This window comes from Penaeus vannamei, chromosome 40, assembly GCF_042767895.1.
Source record: "Penaeus vannamei isolate JL-2024 chromosome 40, ASM4276789v1, whole genome shotgun sequence".
In the NCBI taxonomy this organism is placed as follows: domain Eukaryota; kingdom Metazoa; phylum Arthropoda; class Malacostraca; order Decapoda; family Penaeidae; genus Penaeus; species Penaeus vannamei.
The window spans coordinates 14,166,276-14,172,275 of record NC_091588.1 but is presented as its reverse complement, the minus strand read 5'-3'; positions in this window follow the sequence as shown (position 1 = coordinate 14,172,275).

Below are 6,000 nucleotides of genomic sequence, written 5' to 3'. Positions count from 1 at the left end.
CATCATAATTATCATTATTATTGTCATTATCATCATAATAATTATTATTATTGTCATTATCGATAATCATAATAATAATGACAATAATGATGATCAGAAATGATAATAATAATAATTGAGTCCATTTATAATGAAATAAATGCTAAAACTAAAAAAATCCCAAAAGTCGAAAAAACGGCAAAATCTAGCGTTTTACAGCCTTCTGAGAGAAACGTCGAAAAAAAAAACTTTCGCTTTTCAACGATAATTATGATGATTTGAACATTAATTCAGGTAATTGTGATGATTTTCATGATAATCCCTTTACTATTAACAATGATTATGATAATTATGGTGACAATGACAATAATAATGATAGTAATAATAAAACGATAATCATATTGATAATTTTGATAATTACTGCAATAATAGAAATAATTAATTCTATTCTAATTATTTTCGTACTAATAATGACAATAGAAATAATAATAATATCATTATTATAGGTATTATAATGAGTATTATTGTAGTTATTATTTCGAAAATTATCATCATTGTTATTATCATTATCAAAATAGTTATAATGATAAAAATGACAGTAATAATTAGCATGATAATCAATATAACTCCAATAATGATAATGATAATAATGATAATCATGACGATAATGACTATTATAATGATAACCACAAGAATAATGACAATGATGATAATGATGATAATAATTATTGAGTCCATTTATAATGAAATAAAGGCTAAAACTAAAAAAATCCGAAAAGTCGAAAAAACGGCAAAATCTAGCGTTTTACAGCCTTTTGAGAGAAACGTCGAAAAAAACCTCTTTCGCTTTTAAACGATAGTTATGATGATTTTAACATTAATTCAGGTAATTGTGATGATTTTCATGATAATCCCTTTATTATTAACAATAATGATGATAATTATGATGACAATGACAATGATAATGATAGTAATAATAAAACGATAATCATAATGATAATTTTGATAATTACTGCAATAATAGCAATAATTAACTCTATTCTAATTATTTTCATACTAATAATGACAATAGAAATAATAATATCATTATTATTGGTATTGTAATGAGTATTATTGTAGTTATTATTTCTAAAATTATCATTATTGTTATTACCATTATAAAATAGTTATAATGATGAAAATGACAGTAATAATTAGCATAATAATTATGACTGCAATAATGATAATGATGATAATGATAATCATGACGATAATGACTATAATGATGATAATCATAAGAATAATGACAATAATGATGATAATGATGATTATAGTAATCATAGAGTCCATTTATAATGAAAAGAAGGCTAAAACTAATAAAATCCCAAAAGTCGAAAAAACGGCAAAATCTAGCGTATTACAGGCATTTCAGAGAAACGTCGAACCCCCCCCCCCCTTTTTCGCTTTTAAATGATAATTACGATGATTTTAACACGGATTCAGGTAATTGTGATAATTTTCATGATAATTCCTTTATTATTAACAATGATGATGATAATTATGATGATAATGACAATAATAATGATAATAATAATAAAATGATAATCGTAGTGATAATTTTGATTATTACTGCAAAAATAGCAATAATTTACTCTATTCTAATAATTTTCATACTAATAATGACAATAGAAGTAATTGTAATATCACTATTATTGTTATTATAAAGAGTATTATTGTCATTATTATTTCTAAAATTATTATTGTTATTGTCATTATAAAAAATAGTTATAATGATGAAAATGACAGTAATAATTAGCATAATAATCATTATAACTGCAATAATGATAATGATAATAATGATAATCATGACGATAATGACTATAATGATAATCATAAGAATAATGACAATAATGATGATAATGATAATTATAGAGTCCATTTATAATGAAATAAATAACTTATAAAATCCCAAAAGTCGAAAAAACGGCAAAATCTAGCGTTTTACAGCCTTTTGAGAGAAACGTCGAAAACCCCCTCTTTTCGCTTTTAATTGATAATTATGATGATTTTAACATTAATTCAGGTAATTGTGATGATTTTCATGATAATTCCTTTATTATTAACAATAATGATGATAATTATAATGATTTCTGCAATAATTCGGCTAATTATGATGATTTTGATGATATTCCCATTAATAATGATAATAATGATAATTATGACATTGATTAGGATAATTATAATAAAATTATATTTATAATGATAATTTGCATAATTAATGCAATAATAGCAATAATCAATATTTTAATGATTTCCATGACAATAATAATAATATTGATAATGATAATAATTTGAAATAATAATAATAATAGAAATAATCACAATATCGTTATTATTGCTATCATAATTATCATTGTTGTTGTTATTGTTTCTAAAATTATCATTATTGTTATTATCATTATAAAAAATAGTTATAATGAGGAAAATTACATTAATAATTAAGATAACTATTATAATTATTATTTCAAGGCTAATTATTGCGATACTATAATGATGATAATTATGATATTAATTATATTAATGATAATAATGAGGATGATAACAATTATAAAGCCCATCCATGATATTAAAAGGTTAAAAGTATAAAAATCCCCAAAATAAAAAAAAACGGCGAACTCTAGCGCCTTTTGAGAATATGGTCGAAAAAACCCTTTTTCCAGTTTAAGGGATGATTATGATGATTTCTGCAATAATTCTGCTAATTATGATGATTTTTATGATAATCCCATTAATAATGACGATATTAATTATAATTATTATTTAAGATATTAATTAGGATAATATTGACATTAATTAGGATAATTTTAATAAAATGATAATTATAATGATAATTTGCGTAATTAATGCAATAATAACAATAATCAACAATATTCTAATTATTTTCATGATAATAACAATAATAATAACGATAATGATAATAATTAAAATAATAATAATAGAAATAATCATTATATCGCTATTATTGTTATTATGATTATTATTGTTGTTATTATTTCTAAAATTATCATTATTGTTATCATCATTATAAAAATAGTTATAATGAGGAAAATGACTAACAATTAAGATAATAACTATGATAATGATTATATTAGGGGTAATTATGGCGATAATTATTATAATGATGATGATATTAATGATATTAATGATATTAATGATATTCATAATATCAATGATAATAATGATGATGATAATGATGATGATAATAATTATAAAGCCCATTCATAATATAAAAAGGCTAAAACTATAAAAATCCCCAAAGTATGGCCCTTGAGAATATGGTCGAAAAAAACCATTTTCGAGTTTTTGGGGTGATTATGATAATATCTGCAATAATTCTGCTAATTGTGATGATTTTGATGATAATCCAATTAATAATGACGATAATAATGATAATTATGTCATTAATTATCATTATAACACTAATTAGGATAAATATAATAAAATGGTAATTATAATTATAATTTGTGTAATTAATGCAATAATAACACTAATCAACAATATTCTAATGATTCTCATGAAAATTTCAATAATAACGATAATAATAATTAAAAATAATGACAATAATAGAAATAATCATAATATCGCTATTATTCTTATTATAATTATTATTGTTATTGTTATTAAATCTAAAATTATCATTATTTTTATTGGCATTATAAAAATAGTTATAATAAGGAAAATTACATTAATAATTAAGATAATAAATATAATTATTATGGCGATAATAACGATATTAATGATATTAATGATAATAATGATGAAAATAATTATAAAGCCCATGCATAATGAAAAAAGGCTAAAAGTATAAAAATCCCCAAAATCGAAAAAACGGCGAAATCTAGCGATATACAGCCATTTGAGAACATGGTAGAAAAAAAAAACCTTTTTCGAGTTTATGGGATGATTATAATAATTCTGCAATAATTCTGCTAATTATGATGAATTTGATGATCATCTCATTAATAATGACGATAAATAAGGATAACTATGACATTAATAAGAATAATTATAATAAAACGATAATTATAATGATAATTTGCGCAATTAATGCAATTATAGCAATAATCAACAATATTCTAATGATTTTCATGATAATAACAATAATAATAACGATAATGATAATAATTTAAAATAGTAATAATAATAGAAATAATCATAATATCGCTATTTTTATATAATAATTATTATAGTTGGTGTTATTTCTAAAATTATCTTTATTGTTATCACTATAAAAATAAGTTATAATGAGGAAAATTACATTAATATTTACGATGATCACTATCATAATGATTATATTAATGGTAATTATTGCCATATTTACTCTAATGATGATAATGATGATATTAATGATATTAATGATAATAATGATGTTGAGACAATGGTCGAAAACCCCTCTTTTTTGAGTTTATGGGATGATTATGATGATTTCTGCAATAATTCTGCTAATTATCATCATTTTGATGATAATCCCATTAATAATGACGATAATAATAATTATTATGACATTGATTAGGATAATAATAGTAAAATGATGATTATAATGATAATTTGCGTAATCAATGTAATAATAGCAATAATCAACAATATTCTAATGATTTTCATGATAATAATAATAATACCGATAATGATAACAATTAGAAATAGTAATAATAATAGAAATAATCACAATATCGCTATTATTGTTATAAATATGACTTTTGTTGTTATTATTTTGTAAAATTATCATTATTGTTATTATCATTATAAAAATAGTTATAATGAGGAAAATGATATTTATAATTAAGATAATAAATATTATAATGATTACTACAAGGGTAATTTTGGCGACAATTACTATAATGATGATATTCATAATATTAATGATAATAATGATGATAATGATTATAAAGCCCATCCCTAATGAAAAAAGGGCTAAAAGTATAAAAATCCCCAAAGTCGAAAAAACGGCGAAATCAAGCGATACATAGGCTTTTGAGAATATGGTCGAAAAAAAACTTTTTCGAGTTTATGGGATGATTATGTAATGAATCCAACCCTTTACTTTAATATCCACTCGAGATATCCGCCCGATAGCGCTGCCACCACCTGGTTAATCCGTCCAGGAACGAGTATTGTGGATGTAAAGTAGGAGACGTGTAGAAGAGGGTGAGAAACAATAGTAAAGGGTGTGGTGAAGAAAGGTATATCTGACCAATAACTCGAGGGTTTCCCGTGTTGGTTAGCGTGGTTTATTCGTGGAGAGTGCGTGTCAGTCTATGTATGATAAAAGGTATTTCAGCCAGGTTATTAAATTTAACTGGTAGGTTTTTTAAGGGCAAATCATGTCAACATGAAATATTGATTTTAAAGCTTCTATTTTAGCCTTTTTAGTCACTCTGGATATTTTAATGTTTCAATCTTAATGAATTATATATCATTGTTTATTTTCATAACTTTTATCTTTACTTTCTGTATTTTACTTCATTTCTTTAGATTATTCTTTACTTATTCTGTGGTGAAATCTTAGCAAGAGGAAATTTACTAGGAAGTCATAAAATGCATGTTAAAATTATTTATATATTTAACATAAAACAAAACATAAAACACGTAAATCACAAAAATAATGCCGAACTAAAAATAGCAAAACACAATACTTACAAATTGATTTTGTGATAAAATTAATAAAAGGGAAAAAATAGACGAAAGCGAAAAAGCTCAGGACTTATAAAAGACAAAAACACAGATCCCGAAACAAACTAGAGCACTGCGCCTTATTATGAAGAAGAAAAGCTAAAGTTTCTCATCAAAATAGCCCCATTGAATCCGCGTCCTTACGACCGTGATCAAATCAAGGAAGATCTCAAAAATAACCGAGCTAATATATATATAAAAAAGTAAAGGTAGAGGTAGAGTAAGGTAGAAGTAGAGAGGGGTAGAAGTAGAGTAAGGTAGAAGTAGAGAGGGGTAGAGGTAGAGTAAGGTAGAAGTAGAGAGGGGTAGAGG